Consider the following 12,466-nt stretch of genomic DNA (forward strand, 5'->3'; position numbering starts at 1 on the left):
TCTCAATAGTCCAGAATTCCAGAAACAAAAAGTCCAGAAGCCTCCATTGGTCCTTCCCTGGCTTCCCCCAAGGCTCAGAGGAAACATCCTGTGGTAGGAAAAACACTCTCTTCTCCTCATACTGCCAACATTCCCAGAAAGACCCTGGGGAGACTCCTCCTAAACCTCAAAGGAGTTGAAAAGTCAGAAGGTTTTTTTTATCATAATGCATTCATACCTTCAGTGCACCCACTTTTATTTTAACACTCTTACAATTTTTAAAGAAAAAATATTAAACATGTTATACTTACTTGCTCTGTGTAGTGGTTTTTCACAGAGCAGCCCGATCCTCCTCTTCTTTCATCCCTTGCCTGCGCTTCTGGTCCCTCCCTCCTGCCAAGTGCTCCCACAACAAGCAACTCACAATAGGCACATCCAGAGAGGCGAGCTCCAGAGCCACTGCTCTGCTTGTCCATTCACACACAGAGCCACAGCTCAACCATTCCCCCTCTCTCCTCATTGGCTCACTGACTGTGATTAACAGCAGTAGAAGCCAATGGCTCCCAGTTCTGTCTCAGTCTAGGAGAAGGTGAGTCCCCAGAGAGCCGAGGCTCTCGTGCACATTGCTGGATCGCAAAGGGTTTCAGGTAAGTCTAACAACTTGTCTCCAGACCAGTCCACAGTAAGCACTGAGCAGTCCTGCAGGCACCCCCCTCCACACCTGTACAAACTCAGCACCCCCTCACACCTGTACGCACTCAGCCCCCCACACCAGTACAAAATCAGCACCTCCTCACACATGTACGCACTCAGCCCCCCACACCAGTACAGAATCAGCACCTCCTCACACCTATATGCACTCAGCCCTCCTACACCTGTATGCACTTAGCCCCCACACACCTGTATGCACTCTGTCCCCCTCACACCTGTGCACACTCAGTCCCTCTCACACCTGTATGCATTCAGCCCCCCTCACATCTGTACGCACTCAGCCCCCCCACACCTGTATGCACTTAGCCAACCCACACATCTGTAAGCACTCAGCCCCCCTCACACCTGTACACACTCAGCCCCCTCACACCTGTACGCACTCAGCCCCCTTCACACCTGTACACACTCAGCCCCCCCAACACACACACCTGTAAACACACACAAAGCACCAGCCCCCCTGTACACAAAATACCCCCTCCCTGGTTTATACACTACACACTGCCCCTGCTTGTAAAGAAGGTCTTCTTAGTCCCAGTTCTTGTTTACAGAAAAGCTGACACATGTCCCTGAGAGGAGACCAGCTGGAGCGGAGCACAGTCCACGATACAGTAGAGGCAGCACACACAGGAGTGCACATGCAGGAAGTAGCCAGAGGTGGCAGTAAAAAGCCTAAATGACACAGAAACCAGCAGCTTCTGACACTTCTGTTGTAAATGAATGTATAGAGAAAGACAGGCTGCCCCCCCCCATGGCGACCCTGAGCAAAGCAAACTCGCAGGAAAGCTGCAGGTGTAGGTAGACTGCAGCACATCAGTGTGAAAGCAGCCCTATACTATTATACCTAGTCTATTGCTTCACACTGACTTGAAGATCTCTTCTTTCCTGCTGTTGGCACCACTCTCCAGACCGCTAGCCAGGAATAGTGGAGTGGAGTTGGTATCACTCCGCATGGGACAGGAGCCTGTACTGCAGAGGAGGCACCGACTTATGTGGTTCTTGTTGCCTACTACAGCTCCAACTTTACAAGTAGTCCCTCAGCATTGTACTTTGTTTGATGCTCTGGGATGGTGGGTCAGCTAGCCCAGACCAGGATCTACCAGTCACCTGGCCACCATATACAGGTAGATCACGATCTAGAGGTTGCTGACCCCCAATGTAGAACTTCATGTAACACTTTGTTACACCATTTATTACTGCAATATATATGCTTTGTAAACCACTTAATACTTGAATTGATTTTGATGTATTATCATTTCAGTATGAGGAGGGAGCCATTTCTTAGTGATTATGATTTTTCTGTGCTGCCACTGAGGTTGGTTGTCTTGTCCATGATGTACAAGCAGGTCACAGCTGTCACTGCATTAGCTCATATCTAAACTGCACCAATTAATCAGCTACCTAAGAGGAGAAGCTGCTAAATTAGTTGACATCAGCATATTCTGGCCAATTAAACAATGACGTTGATAAGTTTAGCTATTTGCTTTTCATCATTACTATAGTTGCAAAGCCATAACATTTGTGTCAAATTGTACTGCAAGTCAAAACGTTCTTTTTTTATGGGAAATTAAGGCCCAAATAGATAAAACAGTAAAATCAATAGGTGCAGCTCAAAAAGCCAATAAACCTAAAAGTGGAGGAAAGGCATAATGTTTTTCTATCAGTATCATTTTAAATTTCAGCTTTCATTTTCAGTGCAGATTTAGCCCCTGTTCACACTGGTGCAACTTGGTGCTCTGGTACAATTTTATTTTAATTTCGTTTTATACATTTTTCAGCTGTTATTTCATATCTGCTCTTTTTTTACTATTATATAAAATCTTTTTTAAGGGACACACATTCTGTATGAGATTATAAAATAGGCTACAACCATGACATAGGATTCATAATGTACAATGCGGGGACATTAATCACCATTTTAGCAACACAATTATATTTAGACTAGGCTGCCTGTTGTTCAGTGACAGGATGATTGGATTTTGGGACCCTCAGCAGCACCACATTCCTAAAAAACACTATTTGGAATGTTTACATGCCACCTTAAGCTAGCAATGTAAGGCACCAAATTTCCTTCCATTACATATATAAAACATCATTAAATAAATGTCACATAATTCAATATACATCCATTTATATAACACTGTATATCATATACTGATATGCCATACCTGCTACTGTTCTTAATATTGACTGACTCCCTCATTTTTGTTAAAAAAATATTTTTTTGAATAACTTTTTCCATAACAGGATGAAATTGGCTTTAATTTCAACACATTTCACAGAACTGAGGAGTTCAGAGGTTCTATATGGAATATTATAATTGAATAGGATCATTAAACATTTTGTGATCATAGTTACATAAAATATATACTCCAACAGTATCTACATTGTCACTAGTAATAGTTATGACAATTACTGAATAAAGAAATTCCCCCGCATGTGGTACATGTTGGGATAGGCCTCAAATCACCACACACTCCACATGCATGGGAATTTGTATATATAGTAAGTGTCAAAACTTGTACTAAGTGTCCAAGGTGCCATTTTATGTGGTTTCCCATTAAATGTATTATTAAATTAAGTGAGTCAAAGATTCAGCAGAGCCTTTACATTCCCTGTCTCAGATCTTAGTGTGCCTCCTTCTACCTGGTATCCAAAGTACTGAACCTCTGCCATTTCCATTTGACACTTACTGGATTTGACTGTTTAAGCAGCCACTGCCAGTTTGTCCAGGACTTAAAACAAGACCAAAAGGTGTTCTTCCCTGGTAGGACTGAACACTACAAGGTCCCCCAAGTAGGTGATAGTGAATGCCTCCAGTCCTTCCAGCAAGTCATTCTTGCCCCTATGCAAGGCTGCTGGTTTATTCTTCGTCTCAAGAGGCGTGATTATAAGTTTGGATCATCCAAATGGAGTGATAAAGGCTCATTTTTCCTGAGCCTAAGATGCTCAGATGAATGATTTGTTTTTTTTGTTTTTTTATTTATAATTTTATTTAGAATTTTCAGAGGAAAAAAGAGAGAACATTAGAGAATATATAACTCCTTAATAAGTAAATAGCTTACAAAGACATCAACCACATCATTTTTCTCATCACCTAGGTCTAATAAAGACCTCTGGAGATTCCCGACTCATTAATATATAATCATTTGTCAAATATTCAGCTAGGACAAGATATTGTTAGGTCATCAAGTCTCCGTCTCTATTCCCGCTCATTTAATCCTTACCTCTCTTTACTTCCTTATACTTTAATTTGAATAACCTAGCCTTTAATCTTGTCTTAGTTTCCCCTTCTTCTTCTGTCTGTTCATTCCCTTCCTTTTCTATATTACCCCCCCCCCCACTCTCTCCTCATTCATACCCACTGTCCACACCACACATACACAACAACAACAAAACAAAAAACAAAAAAAAAGGGACCCAAAAAAATTAAAAAATTCTCCTTCCCTCTCTCCCCTCTCCCCCCTCTCCCCCCTCTCAAGGAGTGACAAAGAACCCCTCCCCTCTCATACATCTCCTACACTCTGAGATGGGGGCCCCAGCAATTGTTTGCCCGCATCTGAGGATATGAATAAATTCTATGTTCTCCATGTTTTTTGTATTGTTCCTGTTTGTGTTGTGCGGAAAGCACGAGATCCTCCATTTTATTAATATGTTCTAATTTTCTAGCCCAATCGAACACCGTTGGCGCTTGTCTATTTCTCCAATGTTGGGGTATACATGCTCTTGCGGCATTCATCATGTGTGGCAGTACTGATCTTGCATATTTCCTCTCTGACTGATCTGATATCTGCAGGAGGCAGAAGGCAGCTTCTTCCTTGATTTTATAGTCTGTTACTTTTTGGACTATATCACCAATCTCTGACCAATATTTCTTTATCTCTGGACAGTTCCAGAAAATATTCTTCTCCGCATCTCCAGCACCTATCTGATTCTTGAATGTACCACTTATGCAATTTATCTGGTGTGTTGTACCACCTAGTCAGGATTTTATAATTTATTTCCTGCATTTTCGTGCATTTAGTTGGTCTAAATATTGCCCTAAACATTCTTTGCTTCTGTGTGTCCGTTATGTCTATATTTAGATCCACTTTCCATTTTTCCAACCATTTCAGATTCGGTTGGACCAATGGAGTGTTCAACATTCTATATAGAATCGACAATGGGCGGTATACACCTCCTGTTTTCTCACATAGTTTTTCAAAGTGTGTCAGTGGTTTCTTAAATTTTTCTGGCTCCGGCAGCGACTCTAAAAAGTGTCGCAGTTGCAATGCCTCCCATAAGAGTAGCCTATATGGACCCTCCTCATCTATTAGTCTACCGATTGAAGGCCATATCTGCTGGCTTGTAAAATTTTTGATGCCATCTTGTCCTGTTTCCCACAGTTTTTTAAAATGCTGTCTCTCTAAACCTGGGGTAAATTTAGGGTTTACCAAGATCGGATATAATGGGGATTCCATTGAGGTTAAATTTTGTCTCAGGGTCTGATGAAACCCTATTCTTATTGTATTTCCTAGCAAGGGATGTAACTTCAAGGGTTTAGGAAGCGTCTTATAGCACCAGATTGCCCTCTTTAATGAGACCGCCGTTTGTGCTTGTTCCATTTGGACCCATCTTTTCGATTCCCAATGGTGCCACCAGTCCAATATTCTATTTAAATGGATGGCATGGTAGTATCTACGCAGGTCGGGTATAGCCAACCCACCCATGTTTTTGGGGAGTGTTAGCGTATTGCGTGCTATACGTGGTTTTTTACCCGCCCAGATGTATCCACCAATCACACCCTGGATAGTTTTGAAGAAACTATTAGGAATTTTGACTGGGAGCGCTCTCATGATATATAAGTATTTTGGCAGGATGTTCATTTTGATTAAATTTCCTCTTCCAAACCATGACTGGAGGCCTCCCCTCCATTGTTCCAAAGTTTTCTTTGTCTCTCCAATCAAAGGGGTGAAGTTTAGTTCATAGATCTGGGCTAAATTAGCGTATATATACGTCCCTAGATATTTCACTGCTTTCTCTACCCATGAGAATCCGAAGTTGCTCTTTATTCTGTCTTTATTTGTTTGTGATATTCCCACTCCCATTGCTTCAGATTTCCTATAGTTTATTTTGAAATTTGATAACTCTCCATACTGTTTAATTTCCTCTAGGAGTACTGGTAGCGAAATTTCTGGTTCTGTCAGAGTAAACAGTAAGTCGTCTGCATACGCTGCAGTCTTGTATTGTTCCCTACCTACTGTGATTCCTTTTATGTCCTGATTCAATCGAACTTTATTCAAGAAGGGCTCTAATGTCAGCACGAACAACAGGGGAGATAGTGGGCAACCCTGTCTTGTGCCATTTTTTATACTAAGAGGTTCCGACAACACACCATTTGCCTTCACTCTTGCGGTTGGGTTGGAGTAAACCCTAGTCAGAGGCGTCACAAGGCAGGTGCGGGGGGGGCGGACCGCACCAGGGTGTCCACGGGGGGAGGGTGACACCACTCTGCCTCTCATCTATGCGGGCTGGCATCGCATCGCCGCTGCACCGCATAGTACTACTGAGCAGGACCGGTATGGGAAGAGGGCGCAGTTTGCTGGGTACAACCCTGCCCTGCACAGATTATGCTGCCGAATGTAAGAGACAGAGAGCGGCTGGCTATGTTCCTTCCTGCATGTAGAGTAGATGGTAGCACCCGCCCCCTGCCTGCACAGCGCGCTGTACTATTCCCCCAGTGACAGAGTGGAGGAGGAGGGGCAGGTGAGGGTGGGAAAGCTCCGACTATCAGTGCTTCCCGATTGATTCCAGAATAGATGCATACTGTACACAACTTTCCTGCTTCTCAACAGCGGCTTCCCCCTCCCCTATCTAATCCTTTCTATCACTCCTGCTTTCTGTCACAGTTTTCCGATGTCCGTGGGACATCAGCACCATCCCCCCCCCCAGCCTTCTGTTTTTATCTCTCCCTGCTCTGGACGATCTCAGAGCTCATTCCTCCTCTGTGTAGAGTGACCCCTCCTCCTGTGCCCTTTCCTCTGACCCCCTCCTCTCTAGCTGTACAGCAAAGTTGAATGGTGCTCTCTATCCTCCTGTATGTCTGTGCTGCTGAGTCTACCACGATCTACTCAGCTAACAGGTAAAAATTCAGGCTTTTTAATCACTGACAACTGTTCTTTCACATTCTTTTTTTTAGTAAGAACCTATTACAGCCCATTCAGACTGGCACGACACGACTTTGTGGGGCGACCTGTGAAGTCAGTGTGCATCGCAAACTTCGATGCGACTTGCACGGACTTCATATAATTGAAGTCTATGCAAGTCGCTCCCAGGTCACCCCGAAGTAGTACAGGACCCTTTTTCGAAGTCGGAGCGACTTGTGTCACTCCTATTAGAACCAGTCCTGTACTACTTAATGGCGAGCGACCGACCGACCACGACTTGTCAGGCGACCAAGTCGCCTGACAAGTCGCGCTAGTCTGAATGGACTCTTAACAAGAGGTGCAAACAATGTGTCTCCCATGCTGGGCTGTCTTTTATCAGCACGGGGGGTACATAGGTGTGCGCATCCCAGTGCCAGCACCTCATTCATTTCTACTGGGACATGAGTCTGCCTGGACACAGCCTCTGTATTCTAATATGACACACAGATGCAGGTGCCAATAGAAATGAATGGGACGCTGGCACAGGGACGCACACAGCACCAAACATCCATCTATGGACAGCCTTCAGCTATCCATACATTATACAATCTGATTGTACAATATCTTTTGGATCTACCACCAACGATGTAGTACAAAGGCCTGCCTGATTGGATACTATTTAAATTAATTGTTTAGGTTTGTTCATATATTACAAAGTTTTGGTAAATCTAAAAGAGATTGTGCAGAGATTGTACAATCAGATTGTATAGTGTATGTTCACCCATAATGTTCTTGTTCATGAGTACTAACAATGACAAATGTTTTTCCTGTTATCTTTATTTTTATCTATGTAGATTTGTTTGCCCAGGAGCTTTGTCTTTGAGTCCATTAAACACTCTGACACATTGTGTAAAGCTGGGTACACACTGGGGTTGCACCGATACCTGTTTTGTACCGCTGACATCCAATCCGATCCATTAAATCTGTCCAGGGGATCGGATTGGATAGGATCGGATGAGAACAGACAGACGTTCCCATCCGATTTCCCCCATAGAGATGCATGGGGACCTGACAGCTGTGTTTTATTATTTTTATATGATATTGTAATTTAGAGGTCATTTTAATTCTCCTAGTTATTAATGTCGCTATTGCCATTACATTTAGTGTTATATTGGAGCTATGATTTACAAGTTACATTAGTAAAAAAAACAAAAAAAACATTATTGAAAGGGGTTGGGGTGACACCGTGAGTTACCGCACCGGGTGACACCAACCCTAGTGACGCCACTGACCCTAGTTATTCTTTCCCGCATTATTTCGCCTACTCCTATATACTTGAGCACCGACTGCATAAAGGTCCATTCAACTCTGTCAAAGGCCTTTTCTGCGTCGGTGCTCAGTATGATGCATGGTAGTTCTTCTTTGGTGGCTATATGAATTAAGTTGAGAACTCTTGTAGTGCTGTCCTTTGCTTCCCTCGCCACCATGAAACCCACTTGGTCTAAGTGTATTATTTTAGGGAGTATGTGTAAAACTGTGATTTGCAGCGCTGCTTAAATTGGTTTATAAATATATCAAAAATTCATATAAAATAATAGAATAAATGGAATACTTCATATAAATTAAATAAATAATACAATACATAAAACTCATAAAGTGCTGTAGTATTGGTGAAAATAAATATATGGCTCAATGTCCATTATATCATCGTGTTGCCGTGATGAATCTTTTCACTTGAACTCATACAGGTGCTAAAGTGCTTGATTTGTGCTTTGTTCGGGGTCTCCCCCTTTGGTTATCTACTCACCGCTAGATGGTAGTTTTCAGGCATGTAAGGATAGTTTTGCCCTGCTTCTCCGCTTGATGTATAATTATTTCTAATTATAGCTACAGAGGACGATGTGTTACACATCGAAACGCGTCTAGTGATTGGTCGAGCGTATCACGTGACCTCCGGCCGGTGTAGTGGATGCTGCGGGAGCAGTCAGCCGCCGAGCCGCTCTCTTCATTCATTCATTTTTTTGCATGATATTATACTATGTTTGTGAGTATATTCCCATTGTTTTTTCAATAAACACCCCCCTTTTTAAACGATCTTCACCATGAATGACTCTCTTTTCATGAGGACATCGGGGAGGAATTAATACTCACAGAAATAATTATACATCAAGCGGAGAAGCAGGGCAAAACTATCCTTACATGCCTGAAAACTACCATCTAGCGGTGAGTAGATAACCAAAGGGGGAGACCCCGAACAAAGCACAAATCAAGCACTTTAGCACCTGTATGAGTTCAAGTGAAAAGATTCATCACGGCAACACGATGATATAATGGACATTGAGCCATATATTTATTTTCACCAATACTACAGCACTTTATGAGTTTTATGTATTGTATTATTTATTTAATTTATATGAAGTATTCCATTTATTCTATTATTTTATATGAATTTTTGATATATTTATAAACCAATTTAAGCAGCGCTGCAAATCACAGTTTTACACATTTCAAAAGAGCACTCAGCACTTTTACACTGCAGCTAGCAGCTTTTTACACATAATTCACTAGTATATTGTTGCACTCAAGCACTTTTTCCATAAGCGCAGGGTCCTCTCAGTCTCACACTTATTTTAGGGAGTACCTTTGCCATCCTTGCCGCTAAGATTTTTGTGAAAATTTTTAGGTCCGTATTTAAAATCGAAATGGGCCTATAACTTCCGCAATTTGAGGGGTCTTTACCCTCTTTTAAGATTAGCATTATATACGCCATTAACGTATCCCTAGGTAGCGTCCCCTCTATTCCTCTCTCATTAAACAGTCTCTCCATGTATGGTCCCAAGATGGGGGCCAATACATGGAAATACTGTATTGTCAAGCCATCAGGGCCTGGCGCTTTACCACTTTTCATACTTTTTATGGCCTGATCTATTTCCGTCTGTGAGATGTGCCTTTCCAAGTCGTCCTTATCTTCTTCAGAAAGTTTCGGTAGACCTGATTGTGCCATATAGTCGTCCATTTCCTTTTGTGATTTTTCTATTTCTGGTAAGTTATATAGTAATGAGTAGAAATTCCTAAATTCTTCCATTATTTGATCAGGCAATATTTTTTTAACTCCTTCTGGGGATAGAACTTGTGGTATATAGATCAATGATTTGTAGACAGCAAGCAAATGCCAGGTTTTCTAAAAGCTCACCAATCTTTGGTAGGCATCAGCAGCAACGTCGACACTTAGTTTCCTGTGTCTGATCCTGTTTGTAGAACAGGATTACTTTTGAGACACTTGTCCAGACACTGCAGGACCCATGAACCCTACTGCTCACCTCCTGGACTGCAAATTGTGTGCTCTCCCAGTGAGGGTTCCCTGTGAACCAGACACGATGTACCACAAGCACTGCCAGCACCTGAGGCACCTGTGTGAAAGACAGGTGTGGTTTGAGCTTGATGTCTGTGCCTACTTTCCCAGAATCAGCTAACAAACCTAACCGAAAATCTATTTCTTCCTTCTCTGCCTGCTGTGACATATGCTATGTTGTCTTGGCTTGTGTAAAGCAAGTTATGCCAGAAAAAAAATTTGTGTCACTTAAGAATATGTCAGTCACAACCTAGACTGCAATATGTATCACATACCAGACAGGCCTTTTAAGGTCCAGTCACATGCCTGGGTTGAGGGGCTGCTTTTACTTGGTTTTATGGTCTCACATTAGTCGATTACGATAAGGTCCTTTGACAGGTCTCTTTTTATCAGGGTTCTGCTTATGACAGCCATCAGCAGTTTATGATTACCAGGTAATGTTCTTTGAGGATTTACAGACTCTGGGCCGAAAAGCGTTTATTTATTTTGAGCTGTTTAATAACTTGTTGCCCAGCATATGTATATATACAGCAAACTAGCCAATTCAGGATCATGGCTGCAGCCAATACCTTGTGTTTTTTTTAACAGTAGAGTATTATTGTTTTTTCCAAAAAAATAAAAATAAAAAACCTCATTACAGTAAAACAAAACAAACAGAAAATAAAATAACATAAAATAATGATACTGGCACACAAGGGAGGTTGCAGAGGAGAAATCCAAAGGTATCAAGTCACATTAAGAGCAGAATAATAGTCAATCATCATCAAGTCACATAATTTTCCTATTAGCATCCAACAGTCAAGACACATATTAGTCTACTTGTTTTCAATTTGTGTAGCGCAGAGAGACTACACTACCTGTTTCAAGAGCCAGCAATTATTCCCAAATCCTCAACACATTCCATAATACAGTTACAATCATCAAGGGGACCCCAGTTGTCTTTAAAGAATAAGATCCCAATCCTTTTTCCAAGGGTTACACACCTATGGATCTTCTTTGGACAGTTGGGTCCCCAAATATGTGAGTTTACACAGCGCTTGCACATTAATGATTATAGTGTGTCATTGGGATAGCGTAGGAGGGTTAGATAGTTTCCATTTCATCAGAATAGCTTTCCTAGCATAACATAATGCACAGAATACGAATAATTTATTATGGTGAGTAGTGTCAATGTTATCGCATATGCCCAGTAATACAAGGAGATGTACAGGTATTGTTAGCTTAGCAACTGCTCAGGCCTCAGCTGCCACCTCTCCCTAAAAAGCCTGCAGTAGGGGACAGAACCATACCATGTGTATGAAAGAGGTAAAGCATTTGGGGCAAGTAGAGTCTGCATTGGAGTATATGGAGGACAACCTGTGTGGAGAGAAATATACTCTGTGAAGGAATTTTAGTTGAACCCATTTATTCCTAGCCAAGATCATTAAATTTAAGTATTGTCGAATACCCCCCTCCCAATCTCTATCTGTCAAGGTATTGGTAGGCATATCAGCATGCCATGAGTCATTTAAGCAAGATTATCTGGATGTGCCATTTTGGGCTAGGCAATCATAAAGGGAGGAAATATTCTTGTCTAATTGTTTGGATAGCAGGAGCGTTTCTACCTGATAAGAGGCCAGTCTAATGGGAAATGTAAATTGGGCTTGGGCTGCATGCCTAAGCTGTATAAAGCAAACAAACATGTTAGTGGGCAGAATACCTAAAGCTCCCGAGATATCCCGAGTTGTCTTGCAGTGGGGTATTGTTCAAAGCACTCTCAGAGCCCCTGGGTAAGAGGACAGACTGGTCCCAATTCATCATGGTGAGGGCCCCTCACTATACCTCACACTCTGGTAGAACCTCTAATCCTCATAGCCAGCAGCTCCATCACAAGGGTAAAAAAACCCTGGGACAGTGGGCACCTCTGTCTAGTATCACGGGAGATTTGGAATTGGGGGGACAGTAAATCACCAGTGCGAATACTAGGCACAAGAACAGCATAGAGTTCATAGAGCCAGGCAATAAATTGGGAACCAAAACCAAATCTCCGAGACCTCTCAGAAACAAGGCTACTCTACAGAGTCAAAGGCCTTCTCCGCGTTCAGAGACGCATCATATTCTTATTCCCCATCCGCAGGATAATAAAATATGCATATCCTTTCCTTCCTGTGGAGTTCATGGCGGTGTAGTGGGAACCAAACAATGCATCCAGAGGAACAGGACGCAAACCTTAAGACCCAAATATGTCTAGGTCAGCAGAACAACAGGAAGGGAAAAAGGGAAGGAGAGAAGGGGGAAGATGTTCGTAGGCAAATGGGAAATT

The 12,466-nt window shown here is 42.4% G+C and overlaps 1 protein-coding gene across 1 annotated transcript in view; it reads left to right on the forward strand.

The window, feature by feature from the left end:
* Positions 1-12,466, forward strand: part of LOC309558730 (dynein axonemal heavy chain 11-like) — a gene marked incomplete at both ends in the record, with an annotated part of 1,130,439 nt that overhangs the window by 224,565 nt on the left and 893,408 nt on the right. The window lies entirely within an intron of this gene.

Source organism: Pelophylax lessonae, assembly GCF_965119305.1.
Source record: "Pelophylax lessonae genome assembly, chromosome: 6".
Lineage (NCBI taxonomy): Eukaryota > Metazoa > Chordata > Amphibia > Anura > Ranidae > Pelophylax > Pelophylax lessonae.